At 45.4% G+C, this 15,502-nt stretch overlaps 1 long non-coding RNA gene across 1 annotated transcript; it reads right to left on the reverse strand.

Moving 5' to 3' along the window:
* Positions 1–1,175: 1,175 nt before the first annotated feature.
* On the reverse strand, positions 1,176–14,453 carry LOC109145163. The gene is made up of 3 exons (XR_002046427.2): positions 13,747–14,453; positions 4,264–4,377; positions 1,176–1,480 (listed from the first exon to the last, which is right to left on the reverse strand). It is a non-coding gene; the product is annotated as an uncharacterized LOC109145163 (long non-coding RNA).
* Positions 14,454–15,502: the final 1,049 nt, after the last annotated feature.

Consider the following 15,502-nt stretch of genomic DNA (forward strand, 5'->3'; position numbering starts at 1 on the left):
ATTAACAGAGTTTCTGTGGTGAAGGAGTTTATTTAAGTGGAAAGAGGAAGTCCCAACTCTTACAATATCAGGTCTGAATCTGAATCGGGCAAAGAAATAAAGAGGCAACTAAAATAAACCCATTAGTCAGTAGGAAAGAGATAAGCAGAAGACAGAGAGAGGAAAGAGCCTGAAATTTCTTTTTTTGTTTTGCTGCTCCCAACCAGATAGTGAGGCTAAGGTATCCCTTACCTTCACCCTTCCAACTTACAGCAGTCCTAAACTTTTTCTCTGTGGCCTTCTTCCACATGTCCAGACACAGAAAAACCCAGGAAAAAGGTGAGCTCTCATCAGGCTGCTATCTCCATTTACTTTCATGCTTACTGCCATCAGGATGTATGTAAAAAATTATCATTTGGCAGGATGCAGTGAAAGTCACCATTTCCATTACACAGTCTGCATTATTGTTCCCACCTCTAGCTAATATTTCCTATTTCATCAGTAGATTACATCCTACCAGTCATTCCAAGCTGCAAGTGCTCATCAGTTTGAAATGCTCTATTTAGCTCTTGACACATATAAAACATCACTGTAACACAACCAAGCATAAAAAGTCAAAGGGAAATGTGGGGTATGATGCAGAGCTCTGAGTTTGTCACAATAAGGTGAAGTTTCCCCAAAAGAGAGGAAGAACAGCTAAGAAAGAAAAAAGTAGTCCCCAGATTAGGGAAGTGTATCTTCTCTCACTGAACCAACACAATGGGGAAGTGAAATTGAAAGTGGATGAAATGCTGAAAGTCTTCGATTTTTTTTTTTTTTAAGACCAAGGGGGGGAAAAAAAAGCAGAATAGGAAAAAAGCATCAAGTATTAGCAGGATTAGTATCACAGGTTCTCTGGTGAAGAGGTGTCATAGAAAGAGAAGGTAACACATCTTAAATTACTGTTTTTATTATGAAAATCCTGTGTTACAATTGCTTCAAAACAATGCTACACAAAAGGCAGGTGAAACTCTCCCACTTGTCCACAGTCCTTTCCTTATCTTAGTATGAGCTGGGCTATAAAGTAAAGTATAAACTCCCATCTGATGATAATGCACATCATCCAGTGCTGGAGGCTTTGTTGTGCTAAGAACATTGTAAATACATCTAACACAGACCCTGGCCTAAGAAGTCTAAGCAAACAAATACAAAGGACAGAGAGGTGCATTCATTTAATGTGTTATCTTTCATGGTTATAGATTCACAGATCCAGCTAAAGGAACACTTTGGTAATTACATACCTTGTCATTTTTACCTGCCCATCAGCAGAGCATAGATTGTTTCTTGAAAGTATAATATCCTTGAAGGCCTTACCATCCAAAAGGCAACAGAAAATAGACAAATACCAGTCATTTGCTTAGGACAGTCCCTAGGTGAAATGCAACAGAGCAAGAAGACGACAAATTCAGAGAATTCTCCAGAAAGAACAGATGGCCAGTAATGGACAGACTGTACCATATACCTGGAAGAAATGCATCACACATCATAACCAAAAAAATCCCAAACAAAACAAACACACAAAAAACTCTACACACCAAACAACAACAACAAAAATCATGGCTGTAACTTTGGTAGTGGTCAAGGCTGCAGGTGACCATCAAAATTAGAGTTTCTGAGCAGCTACAACACTGCAAAATGGAGGTGTTTTCTATGACATAAAAATTTCTTCCAGTATATAAGGCTATTTTTTCAGAACATGAGAAAGATAAGCTGAAAAGAGTACACTTGGATTAAGCTCTTCGCTAATGCTATAGAAAGCTTTAAGATAAAAATGCAGGATGAGACATTGCAGGAAAACACCAGCTATCCAGCATCAGCTCTTGAGCCTGTAGTAAGACCTTGAGAGCATTAGGGGTGGTACAGCTGTTGCTGCAAAACATCTTGTGGATTGGTTAACTCCACCAGCAAATTGCACCAAGGCAGATATCAATTTACATCTGTTTACCACAGCCACACAGGTGATGGGAGCAAAGGGAGTGGATGCAACGTGGGCAGTGTGGAGCAGGGCTGGGTTATCATTATCAGCAGCAGGAGAATAAAGGCATTCTGTGTGTTCCAGACCTTGTTTGTGAGTGCAGGCAGCTGGGGTTTGGCCTCTTGCTTGTCTCGCAGTCAAGAGCAAAGATCATTACAGTCCTAAACATGATCCAAATTTAAACAGTGAAACACCAACTGAAGAAAATGCTGGGTGAAATTAGCAGGACTGGGGCAGTGGGTAGGAAGGTGTAAGTAGGGATGATGGGGCTGAGTTATCATGTTTAGAGTCCCCATAGTACGTAATTTATACCTCACTATAACCGTATTACAGGTGAGTCCCATGGTTCAAGGTCATCTAAGGAAATTTCAGTTCGCTTAGCTGTAGTTTTTAATGAGAAATCCTACATGTGGGCCTAAAAAGACAGACATTTGGCCACTTTAATTCATGCAGTTGTTTCAGTTAACTTACATTTATGGCTAAAACGCCTCCTTAACTGGGTGTGGGAGCTAATGCTCCATGCTCTGAGGATGATGGGCATTCAAGGAAAAGTGTATTTAATACATTAAGAGCTGTGTAGCTGGTTTCTGGGAATTTCCTGTGACTCTACACAGGGAATTCAGTATGCTCCATATCTTTGAGCAAGAGAAAAGAAAGACAGGGCATTCCAGAGCAATCAAAAGTGGGAGTTTAGGGATGCACATTCCAGGAACCATTCCTTGCCTGGGAACAGGATGATTTTGGAAAGGACTGCTATGGTGCTTTCACACTGATTTTTGATTATTAATGTGTATGGGTTTGCACTTGCTATGCAGCAGTAGTTGACCTTTCCTAGGACAAGCCAATTAGTCCACAAGAGTGAATAAAGAGATATTATCACCTTTAATATCTGCTGTTGCTGCTGCTGCCACTGCTTTTCCAAAATACTCTCCTGTGGGCATTAAAGTGATGTTTTCATTTATCCACCAATAAAAACTCAGCCTTAACCCATCTGCCTGTCCCTGTGTGTATATATCTGGGTAATTTAATAAATGCTTCTGGGTGTTGATTTACGTCATTGTATCTGTATATAAGCCTGCCTCTGTGAGCATGCTGCTGGTTGTCTCTGAGCATTCATTGTCTGCCTTGTGTGTGTATGTCTGTGTGTCTGAATGTGGTTTTGTTTAAAATTTTTCCCTAGAAAAAACAAGAAGTCAGATGTTTCATGAGGTTGTTTGTTAAAACCAAGGGAAGGAAGGAGGAGACAGTAAGGGATAGTTTAGAGAGAAAAGGGGGTAGATTTGGCTACAGTTAATCATCTGCCTCAGTCTTCTCTGGAGGAGATGGGGGAGTTCATTCCAGACATTAAAATGTCTCAGGGGAGGATCATATAGACCATGCTGGAAGAGAAATGGAAAGAGTAAATTATCCAAAGGCTCAGAAAGTAATGGAGCCAGATGCCATCTGATCCCAAAGCAAGGATAAAAACAGGGAGAGAGAACCTCCACAGGGTATGCCCAGGGTTCCCTGAGAAACTGGGTAGTGATAGGGCAAATGACTTCTAACTGCTATCAGTGAAGTTGATTTCTAGGATACCAGATTAATTTGGAACCTGTACCCTGGTTCCAGCTGTAATTCCGGCTCACAGGGAAAGGTATTACTCTGAGTCAGAATGCAGAACAAAAGAACATTAAAATAGAAGTAAATGCAAAGTTTCCCAACATGCCAGCATCCCCTGAAAAATAAGTCTGAATAAAGGCCCAGGAACACTTTCGTAACACAAGTCTCCTCAAACCAACAACACAAGGGGTCAGATGGATTTTCCAGCTCCGGTGCCCAGATCACTTTGCACACACAGCTTGTTTTTCTGCACTTAATCATGGGCCTGACTCACCACCCCTTCTTTGCACTATTCACTATTCTCCCAGTTCAGCTGCAGCATAAACAACTGAACCAGCAGCACCTCACCAGGGGAAACACAGGGAAGCAGCAGTGGCCCTGTCCACACACTGTGACATTCTCTGTTTCAAACAAGAGGAAGGTAATTCCTGTTTTGGAAGCTGTTACACATCCCAAGACCACAGATACCATCATGGTATACCAGAATCAGAAGTTTTCAGCATTGGTAGCCAGGTATTCTGAGGACAGCAATGTGCCCATGCCAGCTTGTTGTGGCCTTTGTCAGGCAGACACTGTGAACACAACAGTGTTTGTACATGGAAGTGCTGGGTTTGTTACGTATGTCCCCCATGATATTTTGGCTGCAATCCAGTACAGTTCCCAAGAAATACCTGGGATGTTTTCTATATATCCTTTGTTTGCAGAGGGACTCCCACGCAGCACAACTCTTCCCTATAGTGCTGTTAAACACAAGTAACATCCGCTCTGATTGTTGCACACATTTCCTAGAAGAGGTAAAACAACAGTGGAAATTAGAACTGGTATTCCCACATATAATCCTTCAAATGAAAACTACCTCATGGAAATATTTTCTGCAACAAAATAATATCATCTTTCTTACAGAGAAAAGCATGACTCAGACCTTGAGACATTTGGACACTTACAAACTAACTTCCCTATAGGAATTCCTACTAAATTCATAAGCCTTTAAAGATCTTGTTCACACTTGTTCTTTTCAGGAAGTTTTCCCCATATTTCCAGACATCTTTCCCCTGACTAACATCCTCCATAAAGTAATTTCTTCCCACAGCACACTACAGCAGCCCCTACGCCTTTCCCCAGCCCCCTACGTTTTTCTCCATCCTGTCTGGGGTGCAGGTGGTGACCCTTCTGCGGGGGCCACCAGCGCCCACAGCCCCAGCCCATCAAACCCACAAGGCCATTCCTGCACTTTGCCCCATGCATTACGAGGGGATGTGTCAGCCAGGGCTATTGTTTGGAACAGGAAGCAAGTTTGGCCGCTTCTGTAATTTAGATTGTAGGCAATAAGCAGGGGTGTGGTGTGCAAAGCAAACAAGGCAGGATCAACAGCTCTTTTCACTTCTGGACAAGGAATTGGTCCGGTGGTGGCCCACAGGATCCTGTCCCGTATTGGCTATGGCTTCTCCTCGTGACCACAGCCAGGAGTGAAAAACCAGAGTGTCCTCCAGGCTTTCAACTGGAGAGTGAAGATAAAAGTGCAGGCCCCATGTTCTGACAGAACTTTATGAGCTAAACATCTTGAAATGAGATTATGAGAGAAAATTAAGAACAGTCTCCTCCTTTCAATAGGTCTTTAAAAACAATAACCAGGCTTTACTGTAAATTCATTTATTTTCCCTCAGTGTGCCAATTCCCAAGCTGATATCTCCTCTGTGTACCAGGGATATATATAGATCTAAATGTGGCAAGAAGACAGAAAGACTTTATTTATTTTGCGTAAGGACAGCAATGTGGGGAGTTCTTTTTTCCAGGAAAAACTCACATCAGAGAGTGAGTTACACATCTTGTTAAATACTGTGAGGTAAATAAAATCCAAATTATATTTAGCTCATAGGAGGTGACAAATACTAGTCAGGTTGACTATTGCTTTGCTGGAAGTCAGTCAAAAACCACTGTCAAACAAAGCACGAAAATAGAGAAAATAGAAGAGTCTGTATTCTTGCATTTGCTAAGGTGAGGAACTTTCTGCTGTTTATTGCCAGCATTTTTTAAAAACTAGTTGTGAATACAAGGAAAGGTACTTAAAGTCAAATCCTGGCCTGCATTCTGCTGAAATCACCTAAACTGCCTGATTTAGATCTCCAGAACAGTCGGAAAACCCCTCACTCTATGCCTAGGATCATCAGTGACAAACACAAAACCTACGTCCTTTGTCCGTCCTTTGTCCGGCCAGGTCAGCGCCGCTGTGGCACCACACGTGTCCTTCTGTGCCTTACCAGGGACAAGTGTCCACATCATTCCCCACTGCAGCAGCTATGGATAGGGCAGGTTGCATGAACCAAGGGCAAACCGAGGAAATTTGGGGGTTTCCCTGCAAAAACCGAAGGCTGTGACAAAACAGGCCTAGATGTCCCTGCAGCAGCGTGCATCAGCTCAGGGTAAACTCAGAGCAAGCAAGAGGCAGCCGTAAGCCTTCAGATCCCTGGATCCAGACATTCATTTAATCCATAAGACTTCTCATGCAGGGCTGAGCTTTGTGGGGATGCCCTAGATCCATCCAGTGATCAAATATGCTCTAATTTGCTCCCACGCAGAAGTGCCTTCTCTCACTGAGCACTCCTTACCCTCTCACAGCTCCCTTCTGGGTCAGCCCTCCCCACAGGCGAGTGGGTGCAGGAGGATCATCATTCTTTCCTGGCACAGCAGCTAATCCACCCAGCCTGACTGCAGAGAGATAGCTGGCTGTTTGGGAAGCAGTACCATGTGGGGGAAGATTTTTTAACCTATTCTTGCCTTGTTCCGTGTAAGGAAGCCACGAACTCTCTCACAGAGGCAGCTGTGATAGAGTTGCCTCCTTTGTTCAGCAGAAGAGCAGAAAGGACACCTAACCAGAGCAACTGGAATGTCACTACAGGAGTTAATAAAATTTTCAAGCAGTCATTTATGTGCACTCTATCAAATGAACATACAATTATCAAAAGATTCCCCCACCTTTTCTTGGTTGTTGAGGTTTTTAAGTGAAAGCAAAGGTTTAAACTGCTTGCCTGAGATAAAAGGGCCTGCAGAAAGCTGCCTGCCTGTCCTTACACTTCGCTATGTTAACAGCCACTGTCTGCAGTCAGAGTTCCTTCCTTAAGCATTTGAGCACTGTGAAGACTTGAGGGGACACCGCCTTTGCCTAGAGATAGATACTGGATGAGATTTTGGAAGAAAGGTTTGCATACAAGTAGCAGTGTGGTCACCATTGGAATGCTGGTTTCCTGCTAGACACATAGAGATTTTGTGACCCTGTGTTCTTTTACAAAAGATGAGCGACCTGCAAAACCCCAGCGTTTCATATCTCAAAGTGGTGGGGCAATACAACCTACGTAACAATAATGACTCACTGGGAAACAGAAGGATCAAGCTCCAGGGATCTCCACCTCAGCACAGACCTGCAAATATACCGGAATAATTTGCATTCCACAGCTTGCCTTGCAGAATCCACAGATAAAAACCAGGCTTGGCATGGCTAGGACATCTGAGCAATATTTAGCAGCAGAACAATGAGCCAGCTGGGAAGCATGTACTTATCCAAATTCAAGTGGGCAAGTAATTTTGGGCAACGTGGTTACTTAGGGATTGCCTGCACATGGAAGTTGGGACAAAGCAAACAAAGGTTTGAATGCACGACATGTAAACCCATTCCAGCAAACGGTGGTGTAAAGAGTCCAGTTGTTCTCAGGGTAGTGCATGAGAAATGCCTGTGATTTTTTTGGTGGTACCAGAGCAGAGGTCCCCAAATACCTGGGGAGCTGACACAGCTGCTTCTTTCTTCTGCCTGCAGCCTGCCGTCCTGGCTTTGAGCAGTGACTGGAGAGTTGCCTGTTCCCTCACTCCCTGCAGAAGTTACTGCCCCTGTAACAGGAACCAGAAAAGCCAGCCTCCCTCAGCTCTTCAAGCCCTCCAGCTTCTCTTTGCTGGCATAATTACATGCAGTGATGTGAAAGCTACGCCAAAGGTGGGATGAAAAAGCAAGACAAGAGTAGCCTGCACAGATCTCTCAGTGTAAGCCACCAGGATGAAATGAAGCATAGATGCAGTTTCTGTTATTTAGGGCTCAGCTTAGAAATCACAACCAACCACTCTTCATTCCCAAAAGTCATCGGTCTGGGTGACACTTCAGTCTCCTTCTCCAGCATGACAACACAAACAGTGGTGATCTTAGGAGAAGCAAAGACAGAGGCAGTCCCAGGGGGTGCTTACTGATGGTGGTTTGTAGGTACAACTCCCTTTTAAGGGAAAAAAAAAAAGAAATAAAGGAAGAAAAGACTAGAATAGGGTCCAGGAGGAGCCGCAGAAAGGGAGCAGGCCCCACCAGATGTATGCAGAGCTAAAAGCCCTGATCAGACTTCCCTGTCCCTGACCTATCAGACACATGACCTGACTTGCTAATACTGAAAGAGCATCAGAGGAAGTGGGATTTGGCACCATGTGCAAGCATTGGGGAGCAGGATGTGCTCGGTCCATAGTACATGACCAAGGCCATGTGTGTTTTCAACATCTTGGCACCCCTGGGAAGCTGTGGCCCTGGCTGTGTTAGCTCTGGGTGCAGGCTGGGCTTGGCCAGCACCAGCTGCCAGCACCAGAGGGAAGGGGCATGTGGGATTCTCCTGCACTGCCCACCCAGGCAGCTCACCATTCCATTTTGGTAGCGAGGCCATTTCTGCCTGCAACAGCAGCCACATACAGAGTTTTTCCCACTGAGTGGCTATTGTGGATTTGTTTCCCTGTGGGCGTAGGCAGCTCCTTTCTGGACAGAATCACAGTGATGTCGATATGGCAGAACAACTCCACTGCCACATAGGAGGGCTGGATGCTGCAGCAGGAGGACTTTGGGAGTGTAAGCTGGAACCCAGGAAGTTTCATGAGTCACCTTTGTTCCAAAATTCCCTACCCCTTGGGGATGCTCCAGGTTGGGGGCATGCCTTAGGGGGCCCCTGCTGGGACACTGGGCACTGGTGAGCCCCAGGACAACCATGAACAAAATGGCATTCAAGCATGACCTATCTCATGGTTATCACTCATGCTGAGAGTAAGTTTATATACAATTTGCATAAAACTTTGGGTGGGAGCCTCAGAGAAGGTTATGGTGCCACTTGTCACCAAGTAGCCTCATGAAGGCAAATTGAAACATGAATCTACTGAAGAGGCTTTTTTAGAAAGAGAAGGAACTCATTCCTCTTGCCATCAGAAGCTCAGGGGCCTTCACAGGAGGTTTATTTCCCTGGAGAATATAGTTTCTGCTGAGCAGGAGAGGATTAAGATGACCAGAAAAGCAAAGAGAGTGAGCAGGGCGGCCTAAAGGTGCTGGAGCTGTTTCACCTCATTCATACTTCCTCCTTCCAGCAGCACTGCTGTGCACTGAGGCATTAAAGGTGAGATTTCTTTGCATCGTACTGGGCCCTGTGGCAAAGGAGATACCCGTCTGTGCCTGCAGCTACGGGGAAATTTCAGAGCAGGAGTGGTGCAAAAAATTACACTTATCTCACAGTCAGCTGACAGCAGAAGCTCTAAGCAAAGTCCTTCCAACTGTGATGGTATCAGCCACCTCCTTGAGCAGCCTTTTCCCCCTCCTCCATGTCTATGCACCATCGAGATGGCTCCACTCCCCAAATAACCTCTGGAGCTACTGCAGAAACTCGAACTGCCCCTGTTCAGGAGGGGTGAGAGCCTCTTGGTCATCAAGGGTCAGCACCAAGGGCCAGGCAGTTCTGTGCTGCCCTGACAAGAGCAGCTCCTCCAAGGTATGACCTGACTTTGAAGCCAAGAGTTCAGAGTATCATCCTGAACAACTTTCTGGCATATTTGTAGATCTGCCTCTCTCTCACCTGCCAGTCACACAGATGTGCAAATGGCAAGGACCAGAACCGAGGCCACCAGGGACCAATTCTCCATCCTCTTGCTGGACCCCTTGTCTTCACCTCTGCTGAGTTTCTCACAATAGCTCTCCAGCATTCCCACCTACAGCTCACTCCCTGACACACAGCAGGCATGTTACCCCAGTTGACCAAAGCAGGGACAATTTATTGAGGGAAACAGATAAAGTTTTAGATGCTTTTCTGATACCAAACAACACTTTTTCAGCATGAAGAAAATTTAAACTACAATAATTTCAAGTTACTAGGAACTCTTTTTTTAAAAGGAAGAAGTAAATGGTTAAGGTCTGAGGCCTCCTGTATAAATAGAAACAGATCACATTTATGAGATTAGGATTTAGTGTTTTAAAGTAATATTTGTGAATTTGATAACATTCATGATTTAGTAGGACTGCAGTGCAGAAACACTAAATCTGGTTTGTGTTTTGGACAAATCATTTAATCATTCTGATTCATGGCACCCAGCACTAATGAGAAGAGTCTTTTACACTAAACTTATCACACATGCAAGCTTTGTTTTGCCAATCAGGACTGTGCCAGGAAAGTGCAAATACCCAAAGATTACAGGCAATGGTAATGGTGTAGCAGTAAGGATGATCTTGATAATTATGTACCTTGAAGAGAGAGGAGAAACTTGTTCTGACTTGCAAATGGAATAAACCTGTCATAGCTCTGATAGGAGTCACCCAGGCTGGCAAGAACTAGGGATTTTTTTTTCAGGTCTCTTTAATAAAGTGGTACCGTGGGGGAGTGGTGGAAGATTCTGTGAGAAGCTCTGCTGAGAACACACTCCCTTGGTCCTCTGAATTTTCAGATTTCCCAATCTGTTCTGCTTTCAACCACGCGCCATTCTAGGTCCAAGCAACACTTCCCTGTCTAGCAGTCTGCTGCATTCACAGGTGCTTCATAATATCAGAGCAAAGACTTTGCAAATAAAAGCCTAAGGAGAGCTCTAAATATTTGTTGGATTGGAGCCTCACTTTGAGATCTTAATGCTGCTCATAAACCAGGCTCAGCCCCAAGAGCAACGCTGCCATCGCATGTTGGAAACAGGGTGTTGATTCAGCCCAAGAAATTTTGTGGAATATTCCTTCCTTCCCAATTTCTCTGAAACCAACAAAGGGATAGAGATGCCTGTGGCTGTTATGATGGCTGTTTCCTCTAGTAAACAACGTCATTCTAGTGTTCTCCAACTCAGTAACTGTCTTTTCCCAATGGTTAAATGCAGTCATAAAGAAAGAGAGGACATCTCTCCATTTAACCACAAATCCGAAGTACATCCAGAGAACTGAATGTACCAGGCAAATCCTGTAGGAAGATGTTCTCTCACCACACTACCAATGAGACTGAAAAAGTGGAAACAGAGAAGACTTCTTGTTCAAATTCACTTCTACAGCTATGAAAAAATTTGGAATAATATTATAACTTCATTTTCAAACTCAAGGATAAAGTAGGCAACAGCTATGCTACCCTTAAGTTATTCCCAGCATTTATTTAGGCAAGAAAAAGTTAACCTTTAGGGCCTTTATAACAATGTGTTTATACAAAGAAAAGTAAATCCAGTGAGCATGTGTCATCGAGCATCTGTCATCTCAGAGCAGGGTCCGAGGGTGGTGCCATTTCAATTACATCAGCTCCACGGAACAGGTTGGATTAAGGGGAAAAAAAAAGAAGCCCAGAAAGATGGAGCAGTTGATCGCAGGTAAATTGCTAGATTTTGGGTTATGCCAACCACCAGACTAACATCTCAAGGATATAAAATGCCATTCGGCATGAAGGAAAAAATTAGGAAAAGGTGTAAACATTGAAGTGAGTTGTGGTGCACTTGGTCCTGATGCTGATGCTACATCTCCAAATGGAGACAAATGGAACATGCTTGTGTTTAGAGCCACTTTTCCAACACGGGAGAATGCTACAATGGCATAATGTTACACCTATACCAAGGAGTGAGTCCAGCACACCTCTCTGAGCAGGGACAGTTTAACCTTCACCACTGCCTCACACCTGAAGGGTTTGCCTCTGAATGTTCTTCCTCAGCCCTTTCCTCTCATTTCTTAACGTGGGGGTTACACAACCATTCAACTGCAAACCAGTTTTGTTTTCATTTCAGCTTTCACAACCTTCCTGCTGGTCTTTAAACAAGTACAAGGTAGTGAGGGGGTTTCTTTGTTACCTTTCATTGAAATATTCACACTAAGATGGAAAATTCCAGGGAACAGTTAAAAACAAGAAGGCTGGATTACCATACATCAAAGGGAAGCAGCATTTGCTAACTCCTTCGTTTTACATGTATGTGATTCACAAACTGCTTCATGAAAATGGAAAAGTGATTGAGGAATCGCTCAGGTCCTGACAAAAAAAAAAAAAAAAAAAAAAACACCAACCAAAAAAACCCTAATAGCAACAACCCAATTTCCATGAAAATGGGCTGGTCTCCAAAGCATCTGCCAAGACCAGACACTGTGGTGCTTGCAGCTTTCCTTTGTTTGCTCTTCAAAGCAGGTAGAGCCAGGAATATTCCCGTGCCTCATGGCAAGCTGTAAGATGTGGTACATAACTTTCAGATGAGGGAATTTCACATTTCTCCCTGAATATTTCACACTACAACAGCAAGGAGAAAAGCACAGACGCAGCTGAAATGAGGAGATGAATTGAAAGGCTAAAAATGGATTCTTCAGCATTACTCTGTAGTATGGGGAACTGAGAAGGCAATTAAAACCAACATGAAAGGAGATTTAATTGCAAAACAGCGAAACCTGCTGAAGCACAGATAGCAAGAAGAAAAGAATCACCCCCATCTGAAGCCCAAGCCTTCCAGAGAGGAGAGCATTGCCCTGAGCTCCACGGGCAGCTGATGGGAAGAGATAGGCCCTTCCCAAGGCTCCGAGGGTGCAGTCTCGGGGGAGCGTCTCTCTCTGCCCAGGCTGCCGTGACTCACCCTTACACACAGCCACAGCAAGGGGAAGAAATGCGGGGCAAACCCACCCAGCCCCTTCGCGGCGAGGAGAGCACAGCACAGCCTCCCCTCCCCATCCCTGCCAGGTCACATCCAGCATCCAGTCGCATCCAGCGCTGAAGGGAAAAACCGAGGTGAAGTGGAAGGAGGCACCGATGGCAGCCCCGGGGCCGTGCTGAGCCACTCTCGCTCTGCGAGACTCCAGCGCTGCGCGGTCGTTTCTGTGCGTGGGCTTTTAAATCTGAGCTCTAAGGACTCAAACACCTTCCCCGAGCACGGGCAGAGGGGAGCCGGGAGAAGGGGGGAGAGGGAGGCCTGGCAGCTGATGAGGACACAGCAGGAGGACAGGCGAGACTGGTTTGGAGGGGGTGGGCAGCGCACGTGGGAATGGAACGAGGCAGGGTGGGAACACCCTCAGCCCGTCTCTTTGGTCAGGCAGCTTTTAGCATTTCAAAGCGTTTCTTTCCTTTGTGACTCCAACCACTGACTAAAACAGGCAAGCAGGTATTTACAGGATCAGCCAAGCCCCTCCTGCCTAGGTGGCCTGAAAGGCATCGTTGCTGTGTCCTGCAAGCAAATCGCGGTGTCTCCTTCAAAGGCTTTCCTGGTCCCGGGGCAGGATTATGGAAAGGGAGAACAGCGCCGGCTGTGGAAAATGGAAAATGTCAGGGCGCTGCTGCTGCTGGTAGGGTGAACCCTGGACTCGCTTCGGGAGCCGAGGGCAGGCGTCCCTGGGTGCTCTCCTGGGTGGCAGAGTCCGAGCAGGCACCGTGACAAACAAGGGAACGTGTCCAGCCCCCTTCTGAGCAAAGCACCCCAAGCCAAAAAGCAGCCCAAAGTCGCAGGCACCTGATGTGCTGCTTGTTCCAGAGGCACAGGGTGGGGTACAAGGAGGGGAATCTGCTTTCCTCTTCAACACAGAAAACATCAAAGCTGTCCTAAAAAATTAAAAGCTTCTGGATGGGGTCTTGGTGTATTTTAAAAAGCAAAACAGACTAGTTTCAAAGCACTCTTTCCAAAGGTCTTTCCTGAACGTACACCACATGCAATGGAAAAACACTGCATGCCTGGCATTTAATATTTTTCACCTGTGACCCAGGATTGATGTCTGTGTAACTCCCTGATTTAATCCAACGACATGTCTCAGCAAGAAAAAAACCCTTTCAGAGTTTGAAAAGGAGTTGGAAAAAAATAAAGTCACGCTCAACACTTCCCCTTCCCTGGAGAGATAGGAGTGCTGCTTGCCCTTTCCTGATGATAAGCATATCCTGGTGGTTAAAAATACATTTTGCTCTTACCGTAAATTCTCCATTAGCCAACTCCTTCAGCCCAGCCCACAGTGTTGGGGTTTGTGACTCCTTAGAGGCCACACATGACAGAGCTTGGCCTGTGCGCGCCCAAACACGCTGGGGAAAAAGCAAAAGTAACAGCTCTGATCCTGCTGCCATTGGCTTCACCTGGAGCAGAGGAATCTGTGGAGTGAAAAAAACATTCAGCTAAAATGACTTGCACCAAGATCCAATGCACCAATGGACTCTACATTCATTTTCTGCCTTTACAGCTGCTTCCAGATGAAAAGTTATGGGTTGTATTGTATTCTGAACAGCAATTAATTCTTCCGTTAATTTTACTGATTCCAGTGATCGTTGTGCAAAGGGACAACTCAGTAACACGGAGCTTAGCGAACAGCAGGTCTTGCTGCTTGATTTGAGATTCTGGAGGCCAGAAGCCTCTTCTTCACCTGGAAAACTCAGCCTGTTGAAAGATGGCTCCAAGACTTGGGCTGTGCAAAGGACACAGATGCCATCAGCCCTGGGAAGAGCCTGGTTCTGCAAAGCTGGGGCTGCTCACACACCCAGATGCCTCCACAGCAGCTCCAGCCTGCAGGGATCCTTTGCCAACTGCATGCCTCTCCTAGCACATTCCTGCCAGGAGAAAGCTGATGAGACACTCCTCTCTCAGGCTGAGGTAGAAGCTGGTGAACAACTGTAACTCCCTGTACACAGAAATCACAAGAGTCACAAGTCCGGTTTCGTAAACTCAGTACTTTGCCTTCTTGGCAAGTACCTTGCAGTTAAGGAGGCACAGAGAGGCCTTGCTCCCAGGCATCAAGAGCTTCAGCTGAAAATCCTGTTTGAGGAACCAGTTCTGGATTTCTCCTGCGAGACTTAAGGAAAAAAATTGAGGGGTTAAAAAGAGGCAGAAACGGGAACTTCAAAAGTTGTATCTCCTCTGTGCATAAAAGGTAAAGGAAACTAGGCAGCAGCCCTTTTCCCTTTCTGTTAGGATTCCAGGCTGTGGAATAAAGATAAATCCAAGTTCACCCTCCTGTCTTTGTTTCCAAGACTCAGTAAGACAGGGGAGATATGGCAGAGCCCATCTACGCAGCCATAACCATGGGAACACCATCAACAAGGGTAAATCAACACAAGGTTCTCTATCATCAGTCTGTGTTTACCCTGGAGGCCTCAGGCTCCCTGCACCAACCTGACTGGCAGTTCAGGACCATGGTATGGCTGTGGAACTAAGTAAGAAAAGGGATTTATGGAATAAATATGCATTTTTCTGTCCTAGTACCCATCATCTCTTTCAGAACACATGTTTACAGCACCTGGTCTCTGCACTCTGCTTGGAAGCCGTGCTGCTGCCTTCCCCTTTCACTTCCCTTGTCCAAGCTACACCAAACCTCAGCTTTTCTTTGACTCCTACCTCACATTTAGCTTTGCCTCAATGTCCTTTTGTTTAAGAAAAGGTAGACAGAGCTCTGGGTATTTTCCTGAAGATCAAACCCAGCAGAGGCAGCCCCAGCAGCGGCAAGGGCCAGTACCCCAGTGCAGGGACCAGCACAGCACAGAGGTAAAATATTGCTCAACTGGAGTTGCAGCTGCTTGGCATCTTAAAAATGTCCAGGTCTCTGAACTTTCAGGGGTTATGTCTGCACGCCGTGACGCAGCCAAGGGTCGGAATATCAGGCAGCCCTGGAAGGAGCTGTTTGTACCTGCCCTTGGGAGCAGTTATGCTTCACATATTTTCCTCCGCTTTGAAAGGTCGCAT

This window comes from Corvus cornix, chromosome 11, assembly GCF_000738735.6.
Source record: "Corvus cornix cornix isolate S_Up_H32 chromosome 11, ASM73873v5, whole genome shotgun sequence".
NCBI lineage: Eukaryota > Metazoa > Chordata > Aves > Passeriformes > Corvidae > Corvus > Corvus cornix.